This window comes from Eurosta solidaginis, chromosome 2 (assembly GCF_040869045.1).
Source record: "Eurosta solidaginis isolate ZX-2024a chromosome 2, ASM4086904v1, whole genome shotgun sequence".
Lineage (NCBI taxonomy): Eukaryota > Metazoa > Arthropoda > Insecta > Diptera > Tephritidae > Eurosta > Eurosta solidaginis.
In genome coordinates this window covers 151,885,322-151,900,139 of record NC_090320.1, presented here as the reverse complement: position 1 = coordinate 151,900,139, position 14,818 = coordinate 151,885,322, and the positions used below count along the sequence as shown (strand labels likewise).

At 34.9% G+C, this 14,818-nt stretch overlaps 1 pseudogene; it reads right to left on the bottom strand.

Annotated features, from left to right (window-relative positions):
• Positions 1–2,659: 2,659 nt before the first annotated feature.
• Positions 2,660–13,916, bottom strand: LOC137241703 (tRNA (guanine(26)-N(2))-dimethyltransferase-like; annotated as a pseudogene).
• Positions 13,917–14,818: the final 902 nt, after the last annotated feature.

The window sequence follows — 14,818 nt, the reverse complement described above, 5'->3', positions numbered from 1 at the left end:
AAATGGAATTTTCCAACGATAGCCAACACACATGTGTACACATATATACTTAGTAATCTTAAGCTTAGTTATAAGAACTTTTATTGTAAATCAACGGAAGCCGACTCAAAAATGATATAAAAGGAGCGGCAAATTCATGAACAAGGCACTCTTGGCTTCGAAGTCGTAGATTGAACTATATAGTGGGCTGTGTTAAACATCCACTACGGAGCAGCTGGTGGTGTCAAACTTCAGCTGTTTATGATAGGTATACCGCCGATTCGTGTAAAACGCTCGACGACTGTATTTTACTACAGATCCGGTGAGTTGTGTAAAACGCTCACCGATTACGTATATTCACCAGGAATACCACCTAGACGTGTAAAACACTCGGTGACTAAACGTATTATAACCACATACGTATATATATATGTATATGGATTTTATTATTGATTGTAATAAATCATCGTTTTGTAACGTTAACTAACATCTTTTATTGTAGAGGCGAACCGATTCGCTTAGTTATACCCCAGCTATAAACCCGACTAACGGGGTTCGTTACACGTTTTTAACACATGTTCAGAAAGTTACAATGTTTAGATAGCTACAATTACGCGTTGAAATTCATTTCAGCGTTTTATACTTCTGGCTAGTTCCAGTACTTAAGCTTTTTCTTCATAATAAATAATTTTGCTTTTATTTTATTTGACAAATGATGGGAATGTGCTTTTCTGAACGGTTGAATTTATTGAATTGCCGAACAATGACACTAGTCTTCACCGAATGACTGTCATAATACCGAATGAAAATTCGTTCGATCAGCTCTTTCGACCACAGTCGCCTTTGCAAACTATATTTCAAAAAACTAACGAAATACAAGGAAAATACAATCTAGGTCATTAAAAACAAACGAGTCAGTTTGTATTTCGATAGGTGTTTTTGACATTCGGACGTTTTTTTTCTATTTTTTCTGTCAAATGAAAATTTTGTTTTTAGTTTGAAAATTTGGTGCATAAAAACACAATTAAAACAAATGTCTTGTGAAAAAGTAAACCGTTAGAGACCGAAATAATTTTCGTGTGTTATTTGCATTGTTTTTATTGTTAAAAGTGTTAATGTAAAAATAAAATGTAAAACATACACAAAAAATTGTCAAACTCACTTATTTTGGAGGAATAGCGGTCTCGATTTTTCATGATAGAAATTGTTTTTGTGTTTTGAAGTTCCGTTAAAGTTTCGTCAGTTTTTTTAGCTTGGAATCCAAGCAAAAGTAAAGTAGTGTCATATATGCTTTATTATGTATAAAGCAACACGTTGTCATCAGTGGCGTGATCCATTTAAAACCGTGAAACCCTATTCGTATCATAATAGCTCCGTCACATAAACAGCTTAACACAAGCTTATGAATTATGATTAGATTGCACGTATTTTTATGGAGAACTGTAGATTGATCAAAACTGGCGTCATCTGAAATGGAAAAGTAGCCAACTCACATATTTCTTCTTTATCTGGCTCAGGATTTTGCCACCGGATGATGGCAATTTTGTTGCAAGAAAGTCATAAGAAGAAGAATTTGACATTTGCTTTAGCTAAGGGTGTTGGCACGCCTTGCCAGTGAAATTATTTTTCTCACTGGTTGGTAACTTTCCTAAAATTTTTCGCAAATAAAAACTACAATATAATAATCTATTACGACACAAAATATGTTAGCAAGTATTTTTGTTGTATGGGGTAAATGTTTATATAATTGCTTCGTGAAATTTTGTATGTGAATGGGCAAGGCGTAATAAACTTCAAATTACCAAGTGACGTTCCTTCATATTTATAAACGCAACATCTTGTTTGATTGTGGCGAATGTTACTGGAATGCATAAGCTTCCCTGCAAAAAATGCGGATTAGTCTAGGCTGCGTCCGGGATGAGTCGCAAGGGAGTATGCGACCAATGTTAGTTTTGATCTCTTTGTATGAGTTTAACTGCATCCTTTTGTTTGAGCATGTCCTATGAAGAGACTAATTGTACCCATTTATACCCGAAAGGGATCGATGGACCCAATCCCCTTTCAACCCAGCGTGGCTTGATAAAGCTTTTTGATTTAATTTGGCCATTGAGTGAACATTTTAGCGCGTTTTTATTGTATGCTTATAATTTGATGTGAAAGAACAAAAAGCAATATGTTTGCAAATAAACGATTGCAGTGAATAATTGGGTAATTCACAAGGTCTTATATTCCTCATATGTGCTACGATTTTAAACCTCTCATATCTGCCTTGATGTTGTTTATTATATAAAATTTGGATAAAAAAACTACAATTCAGCAGCCTATGTACTAAGTTATTGCCAAATAATTTGCTGTTTTTTATTTTAAAAATTTCAAAGAATTTTCATAAATAAAAGTGGTGTAGATAATCGATTAGTAAATAATGTATTTTCACGGCAGACAGGAGATGGAAATTTCCTTCGTTATTAGTCATTTACAAGTTTTTCTAATTATTACATACTTGCATATAAAAGCTGTTTTAGGAACTATGCATTAAAGGCATAAGGTAAATAGTAATTGTGTAAGAAATATAAATTTTAGAAGCAGAAAATGTTTTAGAAATTGATTAAAAATATGTATGTCAGTTTTATTGTAACTCGTTAAGTAATAATAATCACGTTTCCAATTTTGGTTGCTTACATTAACTTGGTTCATGATTTTTTTCTGGATTTATACTCGTAGAATCTTCATTCGACTTTTGCTTTTGCCTTTTGTTTTGGTTGCGATGACTTTTCGCTACTCTGTCTTGCCCAATCCTCCAAAAGAAAGAAAATATAGTTGTGATTTAAAAACAGATTTTCGCCTAAATAACCAAATAACTGGCTGTTCACATTTAACCTATTAACTAGATTTGAGAAATTAATATTAATATGTAGTCTGATATTCTGGGTCGATTTATTAACCTATATCGCGCCATCGCTTTTTGATAGGTTTTGGGCTCAGGAAAAAAAAGTTCCACTAAGCATACCCAAAAAAATTAATTTCGAGCCTGCAAAATTTGAGTTTTTTGACTTTTTTTCTTCGATTTTTAAGGTTTTTTTTTGACCTACTTAAAAAATTTTCATTTGATTTTAAAATTTTCATGTATCCCTGTCCGACTCAAAATTTTCCGCTTAAAACTTTGGCGACAGTTTTTTGAAAAAAAAAAAATTTTTTGGATTTTGAGGAGTGCTTTGGTGAAAAAAATTTTTTTTCGCCATTTTTTAAGGGTTTCTTCAGAAACGTGCAAAAGTGTTGCCGAAATTTTAAAATTTTCATGTATACCCTGTCCGACTCAAAATTGTCCGCTAAAAACTTTGGCGACAGTTTTTTGAAAAAAAAAATATTTTTTGGGTTTTGAGGAGTGCTTTGGTGAAAAAAATTTTTTTCGCCATTTTTTTAAGGGTTTCTTCAGAAACGTGCAGAAGTGTTGCCGATGAAAACGAATTTGTCTCATAGTTCCTATCTTAAAATTATGCGATAAAAACGTTGGCATTAACAATTTAAAAAAAAAATTTTGTTTGCTTTTTGGGACTTGTTTTAGTCGAAATCGATTTTTTGCATTTTCAAGGCTCCAAATCATTTTTTATTTATATGTTTGCGTTAGACCCACCAATAAGTATACCAAAATTATCAGGAGACGAGCTAAGTTGATTTAGCCATGTCCGTCTTTTCGTCCGTCCGTCTCTCCGTTTGTTTGAACGCAAACTAGTCCCTCAATTTTTGAGATTTCTTGATGAAATGTGGTAAGCAGGCATATTTTGATGGGGGATTTGACATTTGTCGGAATCGACTGCTATGAGACAAATTCGTTTTCATTGGCAACACTTTTGCACGTTTCTGAGGAAACCCTTAAAAAAATGGCGAAAATATAAATTTTTTCACCAAAACACTCCTCAAAACCAAAAAATATATTTTTTCCAAAAACTGTTGTCACTAAAGCTTTTAGCGGACAATTTTGAGTCGGGCAGGGTATACATAAAAATTTTAAAATCAAATAAAATTTTTTTAAATATGTCATGAGAAAAACCTTAAAAATCAAAGAAAAAAAGTCAAAAAACTCAAAGGAGCGGCAAATTCATGAACAAGGCACTCTTGGCTTCGAAGTCGTAGATTGAACTATATAGTGGGCTGTGTTAAACATCCACTACGGAGCAGCTGGTGGTGTCAAACTTCAGCTGTTTATGATAGGTATACCGCCGATTCGTGTAAAACGCTCGACGACTACGTATTTTACTACAGATCCGGTGAGTTGTGTAAAACGCTCACCGATTACGTATATTCACCAGGAATACCACCTAGACGTGTAAAACACTCGGTGACTAAACGTATTATAACCACATACGTATATATATATGTATATGGATTTTATTATTGATTGTAATAAATCATCGTTTTGTAACGTTAACTAACATCTTTTATTGTAGAGGCGAACCGATTCGCTGAGTTATACCCCAGCTATAAACCCGACTAACGGGGTTCGTTACAAGTTTTTAACACATGTTCAGAAAGTTACAATGTTTAGATAGCTACAATTACGCGTTGAAATTCATTTCAGCGTTTTATACTTCTGGCTAGTTCCAGTACTTAAGCTTTTTCTTCATAATAAATAATTTTGCTTTTATTTTATTTGACAAATGATGGGAATGTGCTTTTTTGAACGGTTGAATTTATCGAATTGCCGAACAATGACACTAGTCTTCACCGAATGACTGTCATAATACCGAATGAAAATTCGTTCGATCAGCTCTTTCGACCACAGTCGCCTTTGCAAACTATATTTCAAAAAACTAACGAAATACAAGGAAAATACAATCTAGGTCATTAAAAACAAACGAGTCAGTTTGTATTTCGATAGGTGTTTTTGACATTCGGACGTTTTTTTTCTATTTTTTCTGACAAATGGAAATTTTGTTTTTAGTTTGAAAATTTGGTGCATAAAAACACAATTAAAACAAATGTCTTGTGAAAAAGTAAACCGTTAGAGACCGAAATAATTTTCGTGTGTTATTTGCATTGTTTTTATTGTTAAAAGTGTTAATGTAAAAATAAAATGTAAAACATACACAAAAAATTGTCAAACTCACTAATTTTGGGGGAATAGCGGTCTCGATTTTTCATGATAGAAATTGTTTTTGTGTTTTGAAGTTCCGTTAAAGTTTCGTCAGTTTTTTTAGCTTGGAATCCAAGCAAAAGTAAAGTAGTGTCATATATGCTTTATTATGTATAAAGCAACACGTTGTCATCAGTGGCGTGATCCATTTAAAACCGTGAAACCCTATTCGTATCATAATAGCTCCGTCACATAAACAGCTTAACACAAGCTTATGAATTATGATTAGATTGCACGTATTTTTATGAAGAACGGTAGATTGAGCAAAACTGGCGTCATCTGAAATGGAAAAGTAGCCAACTCACATATTTCTTCTTTATCTGGCTCAGGATTTTGCCACCGGATGATGGCAATTTTGTTGCAAGAAAATCATAAGAAGAAGAATTTGACATTTGCTTTAGCTAAGGGTGTTGGCACGCCTTGCCAGTGAAATTATTTTTCTCACTGGTTGGTAACTTTCCTAAAATTTTTCGCAAATAAAAACTACAATATAATAATCTATTACGACACAAAATATGTTAGCAAGTATTTTTGTTGTATGGGGTAAATGTTTATATAATTGCTTCGTGAAATTTTGTATGTGAATGGGCAAGGCGTAATAAACTTAAAATTACCAAGTCTGACGTTCCTTCATATTTATAAACGCAACATCTTGTTTGATTGTGGCGAATGTTACTGGAATGCATAAGCTTCCCTGCAAAAAATGCGGATTAGGGAGTATGCGACCAATGTTAGTTTTGATCTCTTTGTATGAGTTTAACTGCATCCTTTTGTTTGAGCATGTCCTATGAAGAGACTAATTGTACCCATTTATACCCGAAAGGGATCGATGGACCCAATCCCCTTTCAACCCAGCGTGGCTTGATAAAGCTTTTTGATTTAATTTGGCCATTGAGTGAACATTTTAGCGCGTTTTTATTGTATGCTTATAATTTGATGTGAAAGAACAAAAAGCAATATGTTTGCAAATAAACGATTGCAGTGAATAATTGGGTAATTCACAAGGTCTTATATTCCTCATATGTGCTACGATTTTAAACCTCTCATATCTGCCTTGATGTTGTTTATTATATAAAATTTGGATAAAAAAACTACAATTCAGCAGCCTATGTACTAAGTTATTGCCAAATAATTTGCTGTTTTTTATTTTAAAAATTTCAAAGAATTTTCATAAATAAAAGTGGTGTAGATAATCGATTAGTAAATAATGTATTTTCACGGCAGACAGGAGATGGAAATTTCCTTCGTTATTAGTCATTTACAAGTTTTTCTAATTATTACATACTTGCATATAAAAGCTGTTTTAGGAACTATGCATTAAAGGCATAAGGTAAATAGTAATTGTGTAAGAAATACAAATTTTAGAAGCAGAAAATGTTTTAGAAATTGATTAAAAATATGTATGTCAGTTATATTGTAACTCGTTAAGCAATAATAATCAAGTTTCCAATTTTGGTTGCTTACATTAACTTGGTTCATAATTTTTTTCTGGATTTATACTCGTAGAATCTTCATTCGACTTTTGCTTTTGCCTTTTGTTTTGGTTGCGATGACTTTTCGCTACTCTGTCTTGCCCAATCCTCCAAAAGAAAGAAAATATAGTTGTGATTTAAAAACACATTTTCGCCTAAATAACCAAATAACTGGCTGTTCACATTTAACCTATTAACTAGATTTGAGAAATTAATATTAATATGTAGTCTGATATTCTGGGTCGATTTATTAACCTATATCGCGCCATCGATTTTTGATAGGTTTTGGGCTCAGGAAAAAAAAGTTCCACTAAGCATACCCAAAAAAAATAAATTTCGAGCCTGCAAAATTTGAGTTTTTTGACTTTTTTTCTTCGATTTTTAAGGTTTTTTTTATGACCTACTTAAAAAATTTTCATTTGATTTTAAAATTTTCATGTATCCCTGTCCGACTCAAAATTTTCCGCTAAAAACTTTGGCGACAGTTTTTTGAAAAAAAAAATATTTTTTGGGTTTTGAGGAGTGCTTTGGTGAAAAAAATTTTTTTTCGCCATTTTTTAAGGGTTTCTTCAGAAACGTGCAAAAGTGTTGCCGAAATTTTAAAATTTTCATGTATACCCTGTCCGACTCAAAATTGTCCGCTAAAAACTTTGGCGACAGTTTTTTGAAAAAAAAAATATTTTTTGGGTTTTGAGGAGTGTTTTGGTGAAAAAAATTTTTTTCGCCATTTTTTTAAGGGTTTCTTCAGAAACGTGCAGAAGTGTTGCCGATGAAAACGAATTTGTCTCATAGTTCCTATCTTAAAATTATGCGATAAAAACGTTGGCATTAACAATTTAAAAAAAAAATTTTGTTTGGTTTTTGGGACTTGTTTTGGTCGAAATCGATTTTTTGCATTTTCAAGGCTCCAAATCATTTTTTATTTATATGTTTGCGTTAGACCCACCAATAAGTATACCAAAATTATCAGGAGACGAGCTAAGTTGATTTAGCCATGTCCGTCTTTTCGTCCGTCCGTCTGTCCGTTTGTTTGAACGCAAACTAGTCCCTCAATTTTTGAGATATCTTGATGAAATTTGGTAAGCAGGCAAATTTTGATGGGGGATTTGACATTTGTCGGAATCGACCGGTTCGGACCACTATAGCATATACCTCCCATACAATCGATTGTTCAATAAGAGGGTTTTCGCAATTTCTGCCCCATTTCCGACCTTTAAAAGGGTTTACCAAAAATGCAAAAGAAAGGGCCACCTTACCAAATATTGCAAAAGGAAAACGGTCAACGAACTGGTCCAAGACCGAGAAAGCAACGATTACAGTTTTTTAGTGTCTACGGTAGGTGCGGATTTAGACAATGTGGACGTCGGAGATTGGTATGAAAAAGCTAAAAACGTTATGGTAAAGTTTAAGCTTGACACAGGTCGCCAGTGCAACGTGTTAAACTACGAAATAATAAAGAAAATAGACGTTCACATCAGTCCATCGCCAACAAAGCAATTAACATCGTTTTCAAACCATAAAATACCCGTACTGGGTGAAGTGGTCATAGACACGCTTATTAAAAAACAAGAGGTACCCATAAAATACTTAGTTGTCAAAGTGGATGTTACAGCAGTGCTTGGTAAGTCAACATGTGAGAAATTGAAATTAGTGAAGCGTATTGAAATTTTAACTGTTGATGAAAACTTGTTTGAAAGAATTGGTTGCCTTAAGCAATACAAATACGACATAGACTTAATAGAAAATCCGAAACTAAGCATATGCCCTGCGCGAAAAATCCCGCATACTATTAGACAGCAGGTTAAAAATGAGCTTGATAGTATGGTAGCGCAAAAAATAATTAAACCCATAACCAAGCCGACACCGGCTGTGTCACCCATGGTCGTATTAGTAAAAAATAATAAAATTAGACTCTGTTTAGATCCATAGGAGATAAATAAAAATCTCAAAAGACTTTATTATCCACTTACTATGTTAGAAGAAATTACAGCCCGCATCTACGGCTCTAAGTGGTTCACGTTCCTTGATTGTAAAAAAGGCGTTTGGCAACTGCAAGTAACATCCCGTACTTCAGAATATCTGACATTCAGTACCCCATTCGGAAGATACTCTTGCTTAAGAATGCCATTTGGCTTAGCATCGGCTCCGGAAGTTTTCCAACAAGTGATGAGTTCGTTGATAGCGGACGTAAAGAACGCGGAGGTGTCTATGGATGATGTTCTCTTGCATGCCACCAGCAAACTAGAACTAGAGAGGATCACTCAAGAGGTACTTGACAAATTCAGAAAAGCAGGCCTTAAGCTTAATAAAGAAAAATGCGTTTTTAATACACAAGAAGTAAAGTTTCTGGGACATATAGTCTCCGCTGAAGGGGTAAAACCTGATCCCGAAAAAATAGAAATTATAACGAAAATTAAGCAACCGGAAAACGTGAAAGAGTTGCAAAGATTCTTGGGTATGGTAATATACGTGTCGAAATTTATAAAAAATTTTGCAGATATCACCCAACCACTAAGACAATTATTGTGAAAAGATGTTGAATGGGTGTGGGATACGCAACACAATGAAGCATTCAATAAATTAAAAAATCTGTTGAAGAATTCACCAGTACTAGGGTATTATGACACGAAAGCTCCAATTTTGCTGTCAGTAGATGCCAGTAGTTATGCATGTGGCGGAGTACTAATACAAAAACATAAGCCGATCGCTTACTGTGCGAAATCGTTCACAAAACTGAACAGGGCTATAGCCAATTAGAAAAAGATCAAACGCCATTCTAGTTACATGTAAAAAATTTCACATGTACATTTGGGGTTGCAATGATTTAACGATTGAATCTGACCATAAGCCTCTTGAGACAATATTTAAAAAGCCAATTACAGACGCACCACCGAGATTGCAAAGAATCATGTATCAAATCTTGCCTTATAATCCAAAAGTCACTTATAAAAAAGGTACGGAATTGTATGTAGCAGATTTACTGAGTAGAGACTGCGAAAACTAAGATAGTGAAGATTTAAGTACAGAAAATTTACAAATATGTGCTATTGTACCATTCACGAAAACGCGAAAAGACGAACTTAAAGCAGAGACCTCAAAAAGTAAAGAACTTAATGATTTAAAGTCAACCATATTAAAAGGATGGCCAGAGACAATCAATAAAGTGCCGGTAAATCTCAAAAAATATTGGTACTATAGAGGCTATCAGCGTTTACGAGGACATAATTTTTAAAGATCACAGAGTATTGGTTCCAAACTCAATGGTGTCAATAGTAATGAAACATTGCCATCTTAGTCATAAAGGACTAAAAGGGACGCTAAAACTGGCCCGTGACTATGTATTCTGGCCAACAATGACCAAAGATTTAACTGAGTACATAAAAACTTGCAGTGCATGCAGCAAAATACAAAAATATAATCAAATGGAACAAATAAATTTACAAGCAGCACCGAAACGGCCATGGAGTACTGTCGCTTCGGACATATTCCACTTAAGAGGAAAGGATTACATCCTCATTGCAGATAGCTACTCAGGATACTTTGACTTTAAACAACTAAACAATATCACCAGCTTCAACGTCACTAAAGAACTTAAGACATGGTTTGCTACCTTCGGCATTCCGGAAGTACTATTATCAGATGGTGGTAAACAATTTGATTGCAGCGATTTCAGGGCTTTTCAGAAAGAATGGAACTTTGAACATAGAATTTCGAGCCCCCATTTTCCACGTTCATATGGTCTAGCCGAACGCTATGTACAAGAGGCAAAAAACTAACAAAACTCAAGGAAGGTGAAAAGGAAACAGCAGATAGAAATAAAAAACAGAGTAGAGAATACACAACGCAAGATAAAGTACTGCTTAGACAAAGCCATAATAACTGGGTTCCAGCTTATATAGTGAGACCAGAAGGACACCGCTCGTACAGAGTACAAACCGAGGATGGCGCCATATACAGAAGAAACACATGGCATCTTAAGCCAGCCACTTCCTCCCTCGACGTTGATCCTAACTTGTCCACAGATCGTCCTACTGTTGAACCAAAAAACCAAAGTTCTTCGAGTCCAACACAGCCACCTACAGAAACCACAACACAACAGTGTTCGCCAGATGACGGGCCTCGTGAAGCTGAACCTTCCACGCCCGCTACACCACAGGATGCAGCTAGCCTCAATTATCAACCACGCACTCGCTCTGGACGTGTAATTAAGACACCCGCAAGGTACCGCTGAAAAGGAGGGATGTCAGGAACACACCTATCATCGGTTCAGGAACACACATACAATCGATTCACAATACACATTCCTATATATACATATTACTGCACAACCACTTTATTATTGTACACACTTGAATATACATATTATTAAAGATTGTTCTAGACACGAACTATAATAAAACACGTGCCTTCTCAATCGTTCTATTTTATTTAACAAAAGTAATTTGTACCAAAGTTAAGGTACATTACACAAATCAACCCAGCTTAATATACACATTTAAAAGAAAAGCTGATTTGAAACACAAATGAGCAATTCATGGCACTTCAATTTATTAACCACGAGCAAAAAATAAACCATCCTTCCATTCTCTGGCCATTGGCGGCAGCCGTTCTACCCGTCAGCTATTATTTGACACCTACCTGTCATGGCAATGGAGGAATAGAAAGGTTTTTCACTTGTATGAATTCACAATGGATTTAACTTTCGGAAAATAAGTAAAACCTACAGCTCACAAAAAATTATATTTGAGGAGCTCCATATCAAAAAACAATAATTGCAATCGAACAATTTCGAGAAAATTTAAAAACAAAAAAATTTAATGTCTTGGTCATTGTGATTTCATGCGGTCGTGGTACAAATCAAAATATTTAATGTAAATTTTTAGAAATCAAAAGTGAGTCGATACATATCAAACCTGCCTAAGTCCACCAGAAGCCAATTTTGGAGTACGACGGTTCTTTCTTTCTATGTAATATAATTTATGTAGCGATTGCAAACTTGTATAAATGTTTACTTGATAAATAATAAAACCATTTAGTGAAGAAGAAACAATGAAAAATTAAGCCGCGTTGAAATAAAGCAGTTTCAACGTTGGACTTAAGCGCGTTTGAAATGAATCGTATGGACTTACTTGGTTTTGAAAGAAAACTGATCTGGACTTAAGCAGTTTTGAAAAGCGGTTATTAATTTGGAAGGGAGGTATTAATATTCTCTTTTTGCATTATTCGATGGCAAAATATTTTCATAATTTTTTCTCTAAACACACTCACTCGTATTAACCATTCAGCTCAAACAAATTCGTAATTTATGTCACAAAATACAATAGTAGAGCGCACTACGGTTGGCTGAAGTGGACTTAAGTAATTTTGATTTACAGGTACGGTAGGACTTCGTCAGTTTTGAAAAAATGGCTAAACTACTAGAATGCATTTTTGTAGTTTGATCAATATGACTTGGTCATAATTTGTTTATTTCATGTAGAGATTTGTCCGGTCAGTATATACAGCAATAAAAATTTCGAAAATTGTTATATGTGGGCAATTTTGATATGTATCGACTCAATTGATTTGAACTAAGAAATTCACTCACATTATGGTTGGTTTAGTGCCCGGCCCCAATAGGCGGTAGGATTCGCTTGAAAACGTGTCAATGAATTACGTCGACTTAATGGATTTGCATCGAGATATACATCATCAAAGATATTCTCTTTTTTTGGCGGCCGATCCAATATAGCCTTCAATGGTGCACCCTCTACTAGACGATGTGGCTTAACTGGATGTACATAGCTTTGCCCAACAACGCAATATATCCCATATAACCGAAGGGGGTGCATCTGTTTTTATTGAATTTTTATAAGCATGTGCAAATGATACACGATAACCGGCATGTAGTAAAGATGAACGAAATTTTAGGACCGATACATTTTCCATCCTAAGCACACAACATAACTTATCCAATACATAGTAGAGGGGTACAGCATGTAACTCTTTGCATACCACCGGTAACACACCTCTTTAACGACGTTGTGTGCCCAAATCGCATATTTTCTTCTATAATTTGTAGGAATTCTTCAACAAACGTTGGATCATGTATGCGATGCGACCCAAGTGGACCGCCCATCTATATTTGAGAATATAAGAAACAATTTGCGCCAGTTAACTCTCTGAAAAAGCGACTGACGCGCCTTGTTGAACGGCATAACCGTTTAAATGGTTAAGCACAAATTAAGTAAGAAGGAAATAATTTGATTTATTCAGGTTTAAATACTTGAGTGTGATAGTTGAGACTTACATGGTATTTATGATCGCAATGCGCACAATTCGTATTAACATTTGGTCCAGTTGGTATACCGAATTTTACTTCTGCATTGCCTTTATCTGTGATCTTGCTTGTAACAACACCCATAGGCTGTAGCGTACAGGTATCACAACCAGTGCATTGAAATACCTTTGATTGTTTGCTGTGTTTATAATATAAAGATATGGTACGCAATTGGATTGCGGTAAAACGCCAAAATTCTGTATACCAACCTCATGCTATATTTACACTTCGCTTGACTACTATGCACACGCACAAATACGCGTGTATAAAAATCGGCAGATATGCTCAAATGGCTCAACATATTTTCCATAACGATTAGCGTGCGTTTCAATGCAATGCAATAGTATACGCAATCCCATCTCATAGCAGCATTTCATACGCAAAGACACGGAACTATATTTGGCATAGAAGGCTTCAGGCATATTGCCAGCCAGGACAGCCATATCAGTCGTAGTTACAAGTAATAAATCCCCATTCGTCAGTGATTGTATAGCGCCATCCAGAAAGCGATTCGGACAACTATAAGGATCTAGGTCTGTAGCATCGAAACGCTTCTTAATTGATGTTGAAAGGTACATGAGGGTACTATTGCGAATTTTATTAGGGATTATTAGAGTTAAATCACTAGCTATTGATTCGTATATCAAACCTACATTGCATTCCCTTCGCTTGGCACAATTAAATGTTCCACTCCATTGTGTCGCATATTTACGCTAATGTAATCTACTGCCACCTTAGACAGATCCTTTGGAATAATTTCACAGTCGCCTGCTACTTCTTTTGCATAACGTATGCTACGTAAACCTGTTGCAGCAAGCGCTTCCAATATTCGTAGTCCATCGTCGTATTTTACACCAGCCGTGTATGGTTTCTTGTCATTAGCATTACTTTCGTTTGTATTTCGTGCATTTTAATGCGCCGCTCCTTACCGCTCTCTTATCAACTGCTTTGAGTGTACATTAAGTACTGAAATAATTAAATCACGATTAAATTCTTTTTTATTCCAAATTTTCATATTTTAAAATACGAATGAAAAGAAGGCCAGAGATTTTTACATTCAACGAAAAAAGCGCCGCAGGGGAAAATGTTCATATATTATGATACGATTGAAGCGAGAGGGTTAGGGAAGAGAAGAGAAGAAAAGAGAAGGGAAGAAAAGAGAATAGAAGAGAAGAGTAGAGAAGAGAAGATAAGGGAAGAAAAGAGAAGAGAAGAGAAGAGAAGAGAAGAGAAGAGAAGAGAAGAGAAGAGAGGAGAAAAGAAGAGAAAATAAGATAAGAGAAGAGGAGAGAAGGGAAGGGAAGAGAAGAGAAGAGAAGAGAAGAGAAGAGAAGAGAAGAGAAGAGAAGAAAAGAGAAGAGAAGAGAAGAGAAGAGAAGGGAAGGGAAGGGAAAGGAAGAGAAGGAAAGAGAAAAGAAGGGAAGGAAAGGGTGGAGAAGAAAAGGAAAGGTTGGAGAGAAGAAAAAAGAAGAGGAGAGAATATTGGAGAAGGAAAGGGAAGAGAAGGGAAGAGAAGAGAACATGAGAAAACTCTGCGCCTATATAAAAATAAAAATTCCAAATATTTGCCAACATCACTATATTTGGGTAAATAGATGTATTCTCTTCCCTTTTAATGTATTAAATTGCAAAATATTCAGTAAATTACAAAAACAATATAATTGTATGTTTATTTAAATTTATGTTGAACCGCCACCGCCTTGTATTAATCCTAACAGTGAACAACAAAAGCAATTTCCATCGTTGCTGAGCTGGCAACACTGTTCACTTTCATGTGTTTTCATTTGGACAGAAATTTTTGCAATATTTGTGTTGATATTTAATAAGTAAATTAGTGAAATTTAACATAATTGTTTCGTTAATTCGTGCAAGTTAGATTATGTTAATCACCCCTATTCTGCATTTTGATTACGTTCC